The following is a 17,925-nucleotide window of genomic DNA, read 5'->3' as shown; positions in this document are numbered from 1 at the left end:
AGATTTTAGGTTTATATTTGGGGTTAGGTTTAGATTTGGGGTTAGGTTTAGATTTTAGGTTTAGATTTGGGGTTAGGTTTAGATTTGGGGTTAGGTTTAGATTTTAGGTTTAGATTTGGGGTTAGGTTTAGATTTTAGGTTTAGATTTAGGGTTAGGTTTAGATCTGGGGTTAGGTTTAGATTTGGGGTTAGGGGTTGAGGTTAGGATTAGATTTGGGGTTAGGGGTTGGGGTTAGGGGTTGTGGTTAGGGGTTGGGGTTAGGTTTAGATTTGGGGTTAGGTTTAGATTTAGGGTTAGGGGTTGGGGTTAGGTTTAGATTTCGGGTTAGGGGTTGGGGTAAGGTTTAGATTTGGGGTTAAGTTTAGATTTGGGGTTAGGGGTAGAGGTTAGGTTTAGATTTGGGGTTAGGGGTTGGGGTTAGGGGTTGGGGTTAGGGGTTGGGGTTAGGTTTAGATTTGGGGTTAGGTTTAGATTTGGTCTTAGGGGTTGGGGTTAGGTTTAGATTTGGGGTTAGGGGTTGGGGTTGGGTTTAGATTTTGTTTAGGTTTAGATTTGGGGTTATGGGTTGTGGTTAGGTTTAGATTTGGGCTTAGGTTTAGATTCGGGGTTAGGGGTTGGGGTTAGGTTTAGATTTGGGGTTTAGATTTGGGTTTAGGTTTAGATTTGGGGTTAGGTTTAGATTTGGGGTTAGGGGTTGGGGTTAGGGGTTGGGGTTAGGTTTAGATTTGGGCTTAGGGGTTGGGTTTAGGTTAAGATTTGGGGTTAGGTTTATATTTGGGGTTAGTGGTTGGGGTTACGTTTAGATATGGGGTTAGGTTTAGATTTGGGGTTAGGGGTTGGCGTTAGGTTTAGATTTGGGATTAGGTTTAGAATTGGGGTCAGGGATTGAGGTTAGGTTTAAATTTGCGGTTAGGTTTATATTTGTGGTTAGGGGTTGGGGTTAGGTTTAGATTTGGGGTTAGGTTTAGATTTGGGGTTAGGGGTTGGGGTTAGGGGTTGGGGTTAGGTTTAGATTTGAAGTTATGAGTGTGAGTTAGGGGTTGGGGTTAGGTTTAGATTTGGGGTTAGTTTTAGATTTGGGGTTAGGGGTTGGGGTTAGGGGTTGGGGTTAGGTTTAGATTTGGGGTTATGGGTTGCAGTTAGGGGTTGGGGTTAGGTTTAGATTTGGGGTTAGGGTTTGGGGTTAGGGGTTGGGTTTAGGTTTAGATTTGGGGTTAGGGGTTGGGGTTAGGTTTAGATATGGGGTTAGGTTTAGATTTGGGGTTAGGGGTTAGGGTTAGGTTTAGATTTGGGGTTAGGTTTAGATTTGGGGCTAGGGGTTGGGGTTAGGATTAGATTTGGGATTAGGTTTAGATTTGGGGTTAGGGGTTAGGGTTAGGTATAGATTTGGGGTTAGGTTTAGATTTGGGGTTAGGGGTTAGGGTTAGGTTTAGATTTGGGGTTAGGTTTAGATTTGGGGTTAGGGGTTGAGGTTAGGTTTAGATTTGGGGTTAGGGGTTGGGGTTAGGGGTTAGGGTTAGGGGTTGGGGTTAGGTTTAGATTTGGGGTTAGGTTTAGATTTGGTCTTATGGGTTTTGGTTAGGTCTAGATTTGGGGTTAGAGGTTGGGGTTGGGTTTAGATTTTGTTTAGGTTTAGATTTGGGGTTAGGGGTTGTGGTTAGGTTTAGATTTGGGGTTAGGTTTAGATTCGGGGTTAGGGGTTGGGGTTAGGTTTAGATTTGGGGTTAGGTTTAGATTTGGGGTTTAGATTTGGGGTTAGGTTTAGATTTGGGGTTAGGTTTAGATTTGGGGTTAGGGGTTGTGGTTAGGGGTTGGGGTTAGGTTTAGATTTGGGCTTAGGGGTTGGGTTTAGGTTAAGATTTGGGGTTAGTTTTATATTTGGGGTTAGTGGTTGGGGTTACGTTTAGATATGGGGTTAGGTTTAGATTTGGGGTTAGGGGTTGGCGTTAGGTTTAGATTTGGGGTTAGGTTTAGAATTGGGGTCAGGGATTGAGGTTAGGTTTAAATTTGCGGTTAGGTTTATATTTGTGGTTAGGGGTTGGGGTTAGGTTTAGATTTGGGGTTAGGTTTAGATTTGGGGTTAGGGGTTGGGGTTAGGGGTTGGGGTTAGGTTTAGATTTGAAGTTATGAGTGTGAGTTAGGGGTTGGGGTTAGGTTTAGATTTGGGGTTAGTTTTAGATTTGGGGTTAGGGGTTGGGGTTAGGGGTTGGGGTTAGGTTTAGATTTGGGGTTATGGGTTGCAGTTAGGGGTTGGGGTTAGGTTTAGTTTTGGGGTTAGGGGTTGGGATTAGGGGTTGGGTTTAGGTTTAGATTTGGGGTTAGGTTTAGATTTGGGGTTAGGGGTTGGGGTTAGGTTTAGATATGGGGTTAGGTTTAGATTTGGGGTTAGGGGTTAGGGTTAGGTTTAGATTTGGGGTTAGGTTTAGATTTGGGGCTAGGGGTTGGGGTTAGGTTTAGATTTGGGGTTAGGTTTAGATTTGGAGTTAGGGGTTGGGGTTAGGATTAGATTTGGGGTTAGGTTTAGTTTTGGGGTTAGTGTTTGGGGTTAGGTTTAGATTTGGGGTTAGGGGTTGGGGTTAGGTTTAGATTTGGGCTTAGGGGTTGGCGTTAGGGGTTGGGGTTAGGGATTGGGCTTAGGTTTTGATTTGGGGTTAGGTTTAGATTTGGGGTTAGGGGTTGGGGTTAGGTTTAGATTTGGGGTTAGAGGTTGGGGTTAGGTTTAGATTTGGGGTTAGGTTTAGATTTGGGGTTAGGGGTTGGGGTTAGGTTTAGATTTGGGGTTAGGGGTTGGGTTAGGGGTTGGGGTTAGGTTTAGATTTGCGGTTAGGGGTTGGGGTTAGGAATTGGGGTTAGGTTTAGATGTGGGGTTAGGGGTTGGGGTTAGGGATTGGGGTTAGGTTTAGATTTGGGGTTAGGTTTGGATTTGGGGTTAGGGGTTGGGGTTAGGTTTAGATTTGGGGTTAGGGGTTGGGGTTAGGTTTAGATTTGGGGTTAGGTTTAGATTTGGGGTTAGTTATTGTGGTTAGGTTTAGATTTGGGTTTAGGGGTTGGGGTTAGGTTTAGATTTGGGGTTAGGTTTAGATTTGGGGTTTAGATTTGCGGTTAGGTTTAGATTTGGGGTTATTTTTAGATTTGGGGTTTAGATTTGGGGTTAGGTTTAGATTTGGGGTTAGGTTTAGATTTGGGTTTAGGGGTTGGGGTTAGGTTTAGATTTGGGGTTTATATTTGGGGTTAGGTTTAGATTTGAGGTTAGGTTTAGATTTGCGGTTAGGTTTAGATTTGGTGTTAGGGGTTAGGGTTAGGTTTAGATTTGGGGTTAGGTTTAGATTTGGAGTTAGGGGTTGGGGTTAGGTTTAGATTTGGGTTAGGTTTAGATTTGGGGTTAGGGGTTGGGGTTAGGTTTAGATTTGGGGTTAGGTTTAGATTTGGGGTTAGGGGTTGGGGTTAGGTTTAGATTTGGGGTTAGGTTTAGATTTTAGGTTTAGATTTGGGGTCAGGTTTAGATTTTAGGTTTAGATTTGGGGTTAGGTTTAGATTTTAGGTTTACATTTGGGGTTAGGTTTAGATTTGGGGTTAGGTTTAGATTTTAGGTTTAGATTTGGGGTTAGGTTTAGATTTTAGGTTTAGATTTGGGGTTAGGTTTAATTTTAGGTTTAGATTTGGGGTTAGGTTTAGATTTGGGGTTAGGTTTAGATATTAGGTTTAGATTTGGGTTTAGGTTTAGATTTTAGGTTTAGATTTGGGGTTAGGTTTAGATTTGGGGTTAGGTTTAGATTTTAGGTTTAGATTTGGGGTTAGGTTTAGATTTGGGGTTAGGGGTTGGGGTTAGGATTAGATTTGGGGTTAGGTTTAGTTTTGGGGTTAGGGTTTGGGGTTAGGTATAGATTTCGGGTTAGTGGTTGGGGTTAGGTTTAGATTTGGGGTTAGGGGTTAGCGTTAGGGGTTGGGATTAGGGTTTGGGGTTAGGTTTAGATATGGGGTAAGGTTTAGATTTGGGGTTAGGGGTCGGGGTTAGGTTTAGATTTGGGTTTAGGTTTAGATTTGGAGTTAGAGTTTGGGGTTAGGTTTAGATTTGGGGTTAGGTTTACATTTGGGGTTAGGGGTTGGGGTTAGGTTTAGATTTGGGGTTAGGTTTAGATTTGGGGTTAGGGGTTGGGTTAGGGGTTGGGGTTACGTTTAGATTTGGGGTTAGGGGTTGGGGTTAGGAATTGGGGTTAGGTTTAGATTTGGGGTTAGGGGTTGGGGTTAGTGGTTGGGGTTAGGTTTAGATTTGGGGTTAGGTTTAGATTTGGGGTTAGGGGTTGGGGTTAGGTTTAGATTTGGGCTTAGGGGTTGGGGTTATGTTTAGATTTGGGGTTCGGTTTAGATTTGGGGTTTAGATTTGGGGTTAGGTTTAGATTTGGGGTTATTTTTAGATTTGGGGTTTAGATTTGGGGTTAGGTTTAGATTTGGGGTTAGGTTTAGATTTGGGGTTAGGGGTCGGGGATAGATTTAGATTTGGGTTTAGTTTTAGATTTGGGGTTAGGGGTTGGGGTTAGGTTCAGATTTGGGGTTAGGTTTAGATTTCAGGTTTAGATTTGGGGTTAGGTTTAGATTTGGAGTTAGGGGTTGAGGTTAGATTTAGATTTGGGGTTAGGTTTAGATTTGTGGTTAGGGGTTGGGGTTAGGTTTAGATTTGGGGTTAGGTTTAGATTCGGAGTTAGGGGTTGGGGTTAGGTTTAGATTTGGGGTTAGGTTTAGATTTGGGGTTAGGGGTTGGGGTTAGGTTCAGATTTGGGGTTAGGTTTAGATTTCAGGTTTAGATTTGGGGTTAGGTTTAGATTTGGAGTTAGGGGTTGAGGTTAGATTTAGATTTGGGGTTAGGTTTAGATTTGTGGTTAGGGGTTGGGGTAGGGTTAAATTTGGGGTTAGGTTTAGATTTTAGGTTTAGATTTGGGGTTAGGTTTGGATTTTAAAGTTTAGATTTGGGGTTAGGTTTAGATTTGGGGTTAGGTTTAGATTTTAGGTTTAGATTTGGGGTTAGGTTTAGATTTTAGGTTTAGATTTGGAGTTAGGTTTAGATTTTAGGTTTAGATTTGGGGTTAGGTTTAGATTTGGGGTTAGGTTTAGATTTTAGGTTTAGATTTGGGGTTAGGTTTAGATTTTAGGTTTAGTTTTGGGGTTAGGTTTAGATTTGGGGTTAGGGGTTGGGTTAGGGGTTGGGGTTAGGTTTAGATTTGGGGTTAAGGGTTGAGGTTAGGATTAGATTTGGGGTTATGGGTTGGGATTAGGGGTTGGGGTTAGGGTTTGGGGTTAGGTTTAGATTTGGGGTTAGGTTTAGATTTAGGGTTAGGTGTTGGGGTTAGGTTTAGATTTCGGGTTAGGGGTTGGGGTAAGGTTTAGATTTGGGGTTAGGTTTAGATTTGGGGTTAGGGGTTGAGGTTAGGTTTAGATTTGGGGTTAGGGGTTGGGGTTAGGGGTTGGGGTTAGGTTTAGATTTGGGGTTAGGTTTAGATTTGGTGTAGGGGTTGGGGTTAGGATTAGATTTGGGGTTAGGTTTAGATTTTAGGTTTAGATTTGGGGTTAGGTTTGGATTTTAGGTTTAGATTTGGGGTTAGGTTTAGATTTGGGCTTAGGTTTAGATTTTAGGTTTAGATTTAGGGTTAGGTTTAGATTTTAGGTTTAGATTTGGGGTTAGGTTTAGATTTTAGGTTTAGATTTGGGGTTAGGTTTAGATTTTAGGTTTAGATTTGGGGTTAGGGGTTAGGAATTGGGGTTAGGGGTTGGGGTTAGGTTTAGATTTGGTGTTAGGGGTTGGGGTTAGGTTTAGATTTGTGGTTAGGGGTTGTCGTTGGGTTTAGATTTGGGGTTAGGGGTTGGGGTTAGGTTTAGATTTTGTTTAGGTTTAGGTTTGGGGTTAGGGGTTGGGGTTAGGTTTAGATTTGGGGTTAGGTCTAGATTCGGGGTTAGGGGTTGGGGTTAGCTTTAGATTTGGGGTTAGGTTTAGATTTGGTGTTTAGATTTGGGTTTAGGTTTAGATTTGGGGTTAGGTTTAGATTCGGGGTTAGGGGTTGGGGTTAGGGGTTGGGGTTAGGTTTAGATTTGGGCTTAGGGGTAGGGTTTAGGTTAAGATTTGGGGTTAGGTTTATATTTGGGGTTAGAGGATGGGGTTACGTTTAGATATGGGGTTAGGTTTAGATTTGGGGTTAGGGGTTGGGGTTAGGTTTAGATTTGGGGTTAGGTTTAGATTCGGGGTTAGGGGTCGGGGTTAGGGTTAGATTTGGGGTTAGTTTTAGATTTGGGGTTAGGGGTTGGGGTTAGGTTTAGATTTGGGGTTAGGTTTAGATTTGGAGCTAGGTGTTGGGGTTAGGTTTAGATTTGGGGTTAGGTTTAGATTTGGGGTTAGGGGTTAAGGTTTGGTTTAGATTTGGGGTTAGGTTTAGATTTGGAGTTAGGGGTTGGGGTTAGGTTTAGATTTGGGGTTTAGATTTGGGGTTAGGGGTTGGGGTTAGGTTTAGATTTGGGGTTAGGTTTAGATTTGGAGCGAGGTGTTGGGGTTAGGTTTAGATTTGGGGTTAGGTTTAGATTTGGGGTTAGGGGTTAAGGTTAGGTTTAGATTTGGGGTTAGGTTTAGATTTGGAGTTAGGGGTTGGGGTTAGGTTTAGATTTGGGGTTTAGATTTGGGGTTAGGGGTTGGGGTTAGGTTTAGATTTGGGGTTAGGTTTAGATTTTAGGTTTAGATTTGGGGTTAGGTTTAGATTTGGGGTTAGGTTTAGATTTTAGGTTTAGATTTGGTTTTAGGTTTAGATTTGGGGTTAGGTTTAGATTTTAGGTTTAGATTTGGGGTTAGGTTTAGATTTTAGGTTTAGATTTGGGGTTAGGTTTAGATTTTAGGTTTAGATTTGGGGTTAGGTTTAGATTTGGGAGTAGGTTTAGATTTTAGGTTTAGATTTGGGGTTAGGTTTAGATTTTAGGTTTAGATTTGGGGTTAGGTTTAGATTTTAGGTTTAGATTTGGGGTTAGGTTTAGATTTTAGGTTTAGATTTGGGGTTAGCTTTAGGTTTTAGGTTTAGATTTGGGGTTAGGTTTAGATTTGGGGTTAGGTTTAGATTTTAGGATTAGATTTCGGGTTAGGTTTAGATTTTAGTTTTAGATTTGGGGTTAGGTTTATATTTTAGGTTTAGATTTGGTGTTAGGTTTAGAATTGGGGTTAGGGGTTGGGGTTAAGTTTAGATCTGGGGTTAGGTTTAGATTTGGGGTTAAGGGTTGAGGTTAGGATTAGATTTGGGGTTAGGGGTTGGGATTAGGGGTTGGGGTTAGGGGTTGGGGTTAGGTTTAGATTTGGGGTTAGGTTTAGATTTATGGTTAGGTGTTGTGTTAGGTTTAGATTTTTGGTTAGGGGTTGGGGTAAGGTTTAGATTTGGGGTTAGGTTTAGATTTGGGGTTATTGGTTGAGGTTAGGTTTAGATTTGGGGTTAGGGGTTGGGGTTAGGGGTTGGGGTTAGGGGTTGGGGTTAGGTTTAGATTTGGGGTTAGGTTTAGATTTAGGGTTAGGGGTTGGGGTTACGTTTAGATTTGGGGTTAGGGGTTGGGGTTGGGTTTAGATTTGGGGTTAGGGGTTGGGGTTAGGTTTAGATTTTGTTTAGGTTTAGATTTGGGGTTAGGGGTTGGGGTTAGGTTTAGATTTGGGGTTAGGTTTAGATTTGGGGTTTAGATTTGGGGTTGGGTTTAGATTTGGGGTTAGGGGTTGGGGTTAGGTTTAGATTTCGGGTTAGGGGTTGGGGTAAGGTTTAGATTTGGGTTTAAGTTTAGATTTGGGGTTAGGGGTTGAGGTTAGGTTTAGATTTGGGGTTAGGGGTTGGGGTTAGGGGTTGGGGTTAGGTTTAGATTTGGGGTTAGGTTTAGATTTGGTGTTAGGGGTTGGGGTTAGGTTTAGATTTGGGGTTAGGAATTGGGGTTGGGTTTAGATTTGGGGTTAGGGGTTGGGGTTAGGTTTAGATTTTGTTTAGGTTTAGGTTTGGGGTTAGGGGTTGGGGTTAGGTTTAGATTTGGGGTTAGGTTTAGATTCGGGGTTAGGGGTTGGGGTTAGGTTTAGATTTGGGGTTAGGTTTAGATTTGGGGTTTAGATTTGGGGTTAGGTTTAGATTTGGGGTTAGGTTTAGATTTGGGGTTAGGGGTTGTGTTTAGGTTAAGATTTGGGTTTAGGTTTATATTTGGGGTTAGGGGTTGGGGTTACGTTTAGATATGGGGTTAGGTTTAGATTTGGGGTTAGGGGTTGGGGTTAGGTTTAGATTTGGGGTTAGGTTTAGAATTGGGGTCAGGGATTGAGGTTAGGTTTAAATTTACGATTAGGTTTATATTTGTGGTTAGGGTTTGGGGTTAGGTTTAGATTTGGGGTTAGGTTTGGATTTGGGGTTAGGGGTTGGGGATAGTGGTTGGGGTTAGGGCTTGGGGTTAGGTTTAGATTTGGGGTTATGGGTTGGAGTTAGGGGTTGGGGTTAGGTTTAGATTTGGGGTTAGGGGTTGGGGTTAGGGGTTGGGTTTAGGTTTAGATTTGGGTTTAGATTTCGATTTGGGGTTAGGGGTTGGGGTTAGGTTTAGATAAGGGGTTAGGTTTAGATTTGGGGTTAGGGCTTAGGGTTAGGTTTAGATTTGGGGTTAGGTTTAGATTTGGGGTGAGGGGTTGGGGTTAGGTTTGGATTTGGGGTTAGGTTTAGATTTTAGGTTTAGATTTGGGGTTAGGTTTGGATTTTAGGTTTAGATTTGGGGTTAGGTTTAGATTTGGGGTTAGGTTTAGATTTTAGGTTTAGATTTGGGGTAAGGTTTAGATTTTAGGTTTATATTTGGGGTTAGGTTTAGATTTGGGGTTAGGTTTAGATTTTAGGTTTAGATTTGGGGTTAGGTTTAGATTTGGGGTTAGGTTTTGATTTTAGGTTTAGATTTCGGGTTAGGTTTAGATTTTAGGTTTAGATTTGGGGTTAGGTTTAGATCTGGGGTTAGGTTTAGATTTGGGGTTAGGGGTTGAGGTTAGGATTAGATTTGGGGTTAGGGGTTGGGGTTAGGGGTTGGGGTTAGTGGTTGGGGTTAGGTTTAGATTTGGGGTTAGGTTTAGATTTGTGGTTAGGGGTTGGGGTTAGGTTTAGATTTGGGGTTAGGTTTAGATTTGGGGTTAGGGGTTGGGTTAGGGGTTGGGGTTAGGTTTAGATTTGGGTTTAGGGGTTGGGGTTAGGAATTGGGGTTAGGTTTAGATTTGGGGTTAGGGGTTGGGGTTAGGTTTAGATTTGGGGTTAGGTTTAGATTTGGGGTTAGTTGTTGTGGTTAGGTTTAGATTTGGGTTTAGGGGTTGGGGTTAGGTTTAGATTTGGGGTTAGGTTTAGATTTGGGGTTAGGGGTCGGGGTTAGATTTAGATTTGGGGTTAGGTTTAGATTTGGAGTTAGGGGTTGGGGTTAGGTTTAGATTTGGGGTTAGGTTTAGATTTGGGATTAGGGGTTGGGGTTAGGTTTAGATTTGGGGTTAGGTTTAGATTTGGGGTTAGGGGTTGGGGTTAGGTTTAGATTTGGGGTTAGGTTTAGATTTTAGGTTTAGATTTGGGGTCAGGTTTAGATTTTAGGTTTAAATTTGGGGTTAGGTTTAGATTTTAGTTTTAGATTTGGGGTTAGTTTTAGATATTAGGTTTAGATTTGGGGTTAGGTTTAGATTTTAGGTTTAGATTTGGGGTTAGGTTTAGATTTTAGGTTTAGATTTGGGGTTAGGGTTAGATTTGGGGTTAGGTTTAGATTTTAGGTTTAGATTTGGTGTTAGGTTTAGATTTTAGGTTTAGATTTGGGGTTAGGTTTAGATTTTAGGTTTAGATTTGGGGTTAGGTTTTGATTTGGGGTTAGGGGTTGGGGTTAGGATTAGATTTGGGGTTAGGTTTAGTTTTGGGTTTAGGGTTAGGGGTTAGGTTTAGATTTGGGGTTAGTGCTTGGGGTTAGGTTTACATTTGGGGTTAGGGGTTGGCGTTAGTGGTTGGGATTAGGGTTTGGGGTTAGGTTTAGATTTGGGGTTAGGTTTAGATTTGGGGTTAGGGGTCGGGGTTAGGTTTAGATTTGGGGTTAGGTTTAGATTTGGAGTTAGAGGTTGGGGTTTGGTTTAGATTTTGGGTTAGGTTTACATTTGGGGTTAGGTTTGGATTTGGGGTTAGGTTTAGATTTGGGGTTAGGTTTAGATTTGGGGTTAGGGGTTGGGTTAGGGGTTGGGGTTATTTTTAGATTTGGGGTTAGGGGTTGGGGTTAGGGGTTGGGGTTAGATTTAGATTTGGGGTTAGGGGTTGGGGTTAGGGGTTGGGGTTATGTTTAGATTTGGGGTTAGGTTTAGATTTGGGGTTAGGGGTTGGGGTTAGGTTTAGATTTGGGCTTAGGGGTTGGGGTTATGTTTAGATTTGTGGTTTGGTTTAGATTTGGGGTTTAGATTTGGGGTTAGGTTTAGATTTGGGGTTATTTTTAGATTTGGGGTTTAGATTTGGGGTTAGGTTTATATTTGGGGTTAGGTTTAGATTTGGGTTTAGGGGTTGGGGTTAGGTTTAGATTTGGGGTTTAGATTTGGGGTTAGGTTTAGATTTGGGGTTAGGTTTAGATTTGGGGTTAGGGGTCGGGGTTAGATTTAGATTTGGGTTTAGTTTTAGATTTGGGGTTAGGGGTTGGGGTTAGGTTTAGATTTGGGGTTAGGTTTAGATTTGGAGTTAGGTGTTGGAGTTAGGTTTAGATTTGGGGTTAGGTTTAGATTTGGTGTTAGGGGTTGGGGTTAGGTTTAGATTTGGGGTTAGGTTTAGATTTGGAGTTAGGGGTTGGGGTTAGGTTTAGATTTGGGGTTAGGTTTAGATTTGGGGTTAGGGGTTGGGGTTAGGTTTAGATTTGGGGTTAGGTTTAGATTTTAGGTTTAGATTTGGGGTTAGGTTTAGATTTGGGGTTAGGGGTTGGGGTTAGCTTTAGATTTGGGGTTAGGTTTAGATTTGTGGTTAGGGGTTGGGGTTAGGTTTAGATTTGGCGTTAGGTTTAGATTTTAGGTTTAGATTTGGGGTTAGGTTTGGATTTTAAGGTTTAGATTTGGGGTTAGGTTTAGATTTGGGGTTAGGTTTAGATTTTAGGTTTAGATTTGGGGTTAAGTTTAGATTTTAGGTTTAGATTTGGGGTTAGGTTTAGATTTTAGGTTTAGATTTGGGGTTAGGTTTAGATTTTAGGTTTAGATTTGGGGTTAGGTTTAGATTTGGGGTTAGGTTTAGATTTTAGGTTTAGATTTGGTGTTTGGTTTAGATTTTAGGTTTAGTTTTGGGGTTAGGTTTAGATTTTAGGTTTAGATTTGGGGTTAGGTTTAGATTTTAGGTTTAGATTTGGGGTTAGGTTTAGATTTGGGGTTAGGTTTAGATTTTAGGTTTAGATTTGGGGTTAGTTTTAGATTTTAGGTTTAGATTTGGGGTTAGGTTTAGATTTGGGGTTAGGTTTAGATTGTAGGTTTAGATTTGGGGTTAGGTTTAGATTTGGGGTTAGGTTTAGATTTTAGGTTTAGATTTGGGGTTAGGTTTAGATTTTAGGTTTATATTTGGGGTTAGATTTAGAGTTTAGGTTTAGATTTGGGGTTAGGTTTAGATTTGGGGTTAGGTTTAGATTTGAGGTTTAGATTTGGGGTTAGGTTTAGATTTGGGGTTAGGTTTAGATTTTAGGTTTAGATTTGGGGTTAGGTTTAGATATTATGTTTAGATTTGGGGTTAGGTTTAGATTTTAGGTTTAGATTTGGGGTTAGGTTTAGATTTTAGGTTTAGATTTGGGGTTAGGTGTTGCTTTATCCATGCGAGCCACGGAACCTGACACACCAATATGATGTTCACAGAGTTCACTTTATTGTCGGACCGGGCTAGCTTTATAGCAAAGCTGCCCTGTCCACGCGCCTTACAACAACGTGATTGGTTGTAACTCGTGTTATACAATAACATGATAGGCTGCATGTACTGTCCATGCACTCTGCACGCATGTGTCCGGCGATTGCTCACTCATTATTACCTTCTAATGGTGGTCCTTTAGTCTCTTTTGTCTCTGGCTTCACCTCTCAGCCAGGCTGGCGACAACCCCATCCCCCTGGGGCGGGGGGGGCTCTGCCACTACATCTCCCCCTCTTTTATTTAATATTAACAATACGCCGTATCATGCTTTAAATACAGTGTGAAATACAGGGTAAGAACATTAAGGCTAATACAATTAAAATTAACAAGAACAAACCTGTTTTCAATATTCCTTTTAGCCAAACAAGGCATTCACCCCAAAAAACCCAGTATCTTCTGTTATTTTCTTGTTCTGCAAATCTTCTATCTTTTTAAGTTCAAACAACACATACAATCAAACTCTTCGTAACTGTGAACATGTCCAATAACAAAAAATTAATTGCTGCTCTGTTTTACAAAGTGGTATTCTCAACATTGGCTACATTCGTTGCTTAAAGCGATAACATGTCTGAGGTTAAGGGTTGTCATCACTGCAATCGGTTTCTTCTCTGTTAGCTAGCCAAGGTCTCACCCACTTTGCTGGGATCCATGAATTTTTGTGGTTACCTGTAGAAACACAAGCATATCCCCTTCCCCAGGTTATTAGTGACATAGGACCTTCCCATTGTTGTGTTGTCGGATTAAACACACTAACCCTAGGCACATTTTCGGAAAAATCTTTGACATTTTTGATATGGTGCATAACAACTGGTTCCATTTCAGTTTCACTTTTAGGATTAAGCCAGTTCAGCACATACAATGCCTTCATCAATACCTCTTCTGGGCTCACACCAATTCCCCCTTGTTTTTTCAAAACAGACAAAAGATTTTTAATGCACGGTGTGCACGCTCAATAATTGCTTGGCCAGTACAATTATAAGGGATTCCAAACAGGTGTTGTACCTTCCACTGGGTGAGGAAGGCTGCAAGTCTGTCAGAGTGATATGCAGGACCATTATCTGTTTTGATTTGTGTAGGGACACCCATGACAGCAAAAGCTTGTAGTAAATGACGTTTTACTGCCTTTGCATTTGCTGAGGTCAAGGCTGTAGCCCACAGCAGTCCTGAACAGGTATCTATGGAGACATGAATGTACTTTTGTCTGCCAAATGGTGCAAATTCAGTAATATCAGTTTGCCATAACTGACCTGGCTGCAAGCCCCGAGGATTTACTCCCTTTTGTTGGAGAGGGACTATGCGGGCACAATCAGGACAAGCTGCAATAATGGCTCGAGCTTGTTCCTTTGTAATTGTAAACTGCTTTCGGAGTGCTGCTGAGGATTGATGAAAGAATTCGTGAGCTTGTCTGGTTTGTTCAAAAGGGGATATATCTGCTACTGCCACAAGTTTGTCTATAATGCTGTTTCCCTCTACTAGACCACCTGGTATGTTAGTATGGCTTTTTATATACATGATAAATACTGGTGCTGTCCTATAATCTAATACGTTCCACAAATCTAACAATGCTTCAAACAATAAGGAATTGGAAACTCGCTGCAAAAGTGCTCTATGTATTCTTTGTACAATTCCCACAACATAAAGAGAATCTGTTACCAGATTAACTGGAGAGTTTTGCCATTTTTGCAATGCTGCTAAGCATATTGAGGGCAGTTTCTTTTAATATGTCCTGTCTGTCTGCAAGTAAAACATGCTAGGCCACAAGAAGAAGGGCTTCCACCTTTCATTGCAGGCTTACGTGCTGCAGCCAAGGCCGCAGCGTGGGCTTGAGCATGTATTTTTGCTTTTTCTACCTCCTGTTGCATAATTGGTACCTGTGTGCAAGCTTCCACCATCTCTGCTAAAGAAGCAGTTTTTCCCAAACCGGCTAATATCTGTTGGCATTGGGTGTTTGCATTCGTCATAGCCAAATCTTTCCCCACAGCAGCTTCTGCCTCTTGAGTCAAGTTAGGAGAGGCATCTATCACTTCTTTTAAACAATCCACAAATATCATATATGATTCCCCAGGATCCCACTCTATTGTAGAATAGGGTGGCACAGGGTTACCTCTATTTGGCAATTCTTTCACTGCCGCCAAGGCAAGCCCTTGCGTTTGCTGCAAAATCCTTGGATGAAGTGCTGCCTGAGTAGCACCATCCACATATTGCCCACGACCCAGTAACTGGTCCATGCTAGCTAACCGCAACGGATCATCAGCTGGTAAACGAACATTTTCTAATACTGCCAATTCCACTTTCCCCTGCCACTTGTCCAAGAACAGCAAATACCCTGTTGGAGGAAGCAATAACTCCATCAATGCCCTAATATCTGTTTGAGTTAGTACTTGCCCCTTGAAAAATGAATTGATTAGCTGCATCACATGCTTATTATCCATACCATATTGCATAACTGCACTTTGCAATTGCTTAACCGTTTTCCAATCAAAAGGCGACCACTGCCTTTGTCCTCTATTATCTATGTGCACTGGCACTGCTGTAATACTACCAGGTAACATGATCCCTTCAATAGTTGCATCTCTGATTACTCCTTGCCAACGTTGCCCTGCATTATAAGAATGATCTCGAGGAATATCTCTACCCTGATGCACAGGGGCAGCACCCAAATTATCATTATTATCACTGCTATACAATTCCCTTCTGTTTCCCTGTGGATCAGTAAGTCGACGCATATTTGCAAACCGATCTGCTAACCCAGTCTCCAGCCCTTTTCCATATCGCGCTCTCAAATATTCATCTGCTTCTCTTACAGACCACATCCCATCTTCAACACATTGTCTAGCCCATTTTTGTATTCGCTCCCTTTTGATACGGAGCTCCTCCGGAGTGAGGTCTAATTTCGCCCCCTCCCTTTCCTGTTTTCCCCGTTTTTCACATTCCCTGCCAGTTGCCTCCAGCCTGTCCTTAATTGCATCTGACGCCTTTTTATATGCTATTAACTGCGAAGTTTTACTGTTACAGCCATCTAGTCGTTTCATAGCTTCTAGAACTTCTTGCATCTGGCTCTCCTGCCGTCTCAGTAAGTCCTTCAGGCTCTGCACGTGGGTCTCCTCCTGGAAGTCAGGGCGATTCTGCGGTGCTCCGTCCTGGTGTTCCATCGGGTCCTCCGGCAAAGGCACGTCGGCTGGATTAACTTGTCCTGGCTTGTTGAAACTTGCCGGTTGCTGCCATTCGTTGTCGGAGCCAGGCAATGGCTCAACGGGCGCAGAGGGTATAATTTGCTCTCCGCCCCAGAACTCCAGATCTGATACGGGACATACCAGCGGTGTTGATTCTTCGGAGTTCTTGGAGGGTGGGCAGCTCTCGGCGGGCGGCTCCGAGGGGATGGCACACAGCTCCGGCTCCTCTGAGACTTCCTGCATTAGCTGCCTGACCTCCCGCCAGGGTCTGGCGAGATCGCAAGCCTCGCGGCTCCCCCTTGTAACCGCTTCCCATAGTTCGGTCCCTATGTCCTCCCATGTACCGGGAGAAAAAAATTCGTCCGTCGAACGAACACAGCCCTTACGCTGGGCGAATAGTAAAAGGCGCTCCACCGCGTCTTTTTCCAAAATTCTTCCTGTTCTTGCAGCCAGCTGCAGAATACTTCTCACTATTATTTTTTCTTCCACGGATGCCGTGTTTCCCATGCCACCTGCTTTCTCGTAGGCCTACTTTCCGCTATGATTGAGTGCCGGGCTGGTGTCGCCCCCAGGTGGCGTCCTCGCGTCTTCACTTCCGGCGATCTTGCTTCGATACGAAGTATCACGTCGGGGTCACCAAAGTGTTGCTTTATCCATGCGAGCCACGGAACCTGACACACCAATATGATGTTCACAGAGTTCGCTTTATTGTCGGACCGGGCTAGCTTTATAGCAAAGCTGCCCTGTCCATGCGCCTTACAACAACGTGATTGGTTGTAACTCGTGTTATACAATAACATGATAGGCTGCATGTACTGTCCATGCGCTCTGCACGCATGTGTCCGGCGATTGCTCACTCATTATTACCTTCTAATGGTGGTCCTTTAGTCTCTTTTGTCTCTGGCTTCACCTCTCAGCCAGGCTGGCGACAACCCCATCCCCCTGGGGCGGGGGGGGCTCTGCCACTACAGTTAGGTTTAGATTTTAGGTTTAGATTTGGGGTTAGGTTTAGATTTTAGGTTTAGATTTGGGGTTAGGTTTAGATTTTAGGTTTAGATTTGGGGTTAGGTTTAGATTTTAGGTTTAGATTTGGGGTTAGGTTTAGATTTGGGGTTAGGTTTAGATTTGAGGTTTAGATTTGGGGTTAGGTTTAGATTTGAGGTTTAGATTTGGGGTTAGGTTTAGATTTTAGGTTTAGATTTGGGGTTAGTTTTAGATTTGGGGTTAGGTTTAGATTTTAGGTTTAGATTTGGGGTTAGGTATAGATTTTAGGTTTAGATTTGGGGTTAGGTTTAGATTTTAGGTTTAGATTTGGGGTTAGGTTTAGATTTGGGGTTAGGTTTAGATTTTAGGTTTAGATTTGGGGTTAGGTTTAGATTTTAGGTTTAGATTTGGGGTTAGGTTTAGATTTTAGGTTTACATTTGGGGTTAGGTTTAGATTTGGGGTTAGGTTTAGATTTCGAATTAGGTTTAGATTTGGGGTTAGGGGTTGGGGTTAGGTTTAGATTTGGGGTTAGTTTTAGATTTGGGGTTAGGGGTCGGGGTTAGGTTTAGATTTGGAGTTAGTTTTAGATTTGGGGTTAGGGATTGGGGTTAGGTTTAGATTTGGGGTTAGGTTTAGATTTTAGGTTTAGATTTGGGGTTATGTTTAGATTTTAGGTTTAGATTTGGGGTTAGGTTTAGATTTTAGGTTTAGATTTGGGGTTAGGTTTAGATTTTAGGTTTAGATTTGGGGTTAGGTTTAGATTTTAGGTTTAGATTTGGGGTTAGGTTTAGATTTGGGGTTAGGTTTAGATTTTAGGTTTAGATTTGGGGTTTGGTTTGGATTTTAGGTTTAGATTTGGGGTTAGGTTTAGATTTGGGGTTAGGTTTAGATTTTAGGTTTAGATTTGGGGTTAGGTTTAGATTTTAGGTTTAGATTTTAGGTTAGATTTAGAATTGGAATTAGGGGTTGGGGTTAGGTTTAGATCTGGGGTTAGGTTTAGATTTGGGGTTAGGGGTTGAGGTTAGGTTTAGATTTGGGGTTAGGGGTTGGGTTTGGTTTTAGATTTGGGGTTAGGGGTTGGGGTTAGGTTTAGATTTTGTTTAGGTTTAGATTTGGGGTTAGGGATTGGGGTTAGTTTTAGATTTGGGGTTAGGTTTAGATTTGGGGTTAGGGGTTGGGGTTAGGTTTAGATTTGGGGTTAGGTTTAGATTTTAGGTTTAGATTTGGGGTTAGGTTTAGATTTGGGGTTAGGTTTAGATTTGGGGTTAGGGGTTGGGGTTAGGGGTTGGGGTTAGGTTTAGATTTGGGGTTAGGTTTAGATTTGGGGTTAGGGGTTGGGGTTAGGTTAAGATTTGGGGTTAGGTTTATATTTGGGGTTAGGGGTTGGGGTTAGGTTTAGATTTGGGGTTAGGTTTAGATTTTAGGTTTAGATTTGGGGTTAGGTTTAGATTTGGGGTTAGGTTTAGAATTGGGGTCAGGGATTGAGGTTAGGTTTAGATTTGGGGTTAGGTTTAGATTTGGGGTTAGCGGTTGGGGTTAGGTTTAGATTTGGGGTTAGGTTTAGATTTGGGGTTAGGGGTTGGGGTTAGGTTTATATTTGGGGTTAGGTTTAGATTTGGGGTTAGGGGTTGGGGTTAGGGGTTGGGGTTATTTTTAGATTTAATTTAGGGGTTGGGTTTAGAGGTTGGGGTTAGGTTTAGATTTGGGGTTAGGGGTTGGGGTTAGGGGTTGGGGTTAGGGTTTGGGGTTAGGGATTGGGTTTAGGTTTAGATTTGGGGTTAGGTTTAGATTTGGGGTTAGGGGTTGGGGTTAGGTTTAGATTTGGGGTTATGTTTAGATTTGGGGTTAGAGGTTGGGGTTAGGTTTAGATTT

This window comes from Patagioenas fasciata, unplaced genomic scaffold (genome assembly GCF_037038585.1).
Source record: "Patagioenas fasciata isolate bPatFas1 unplaced genomic scaffold, bPatFas1.hap1 Unplaced_3, whole genome shotgun sequence".
Taxonomy (NCBI): Eukaryota; Metazoa; Chordata; class Aves; order Columbiformes; family Columbidae; genus Patagioenas; species Patagioenas fasciata.
This window is presented reverse-complemented; position numbering follows the sequence as displayed.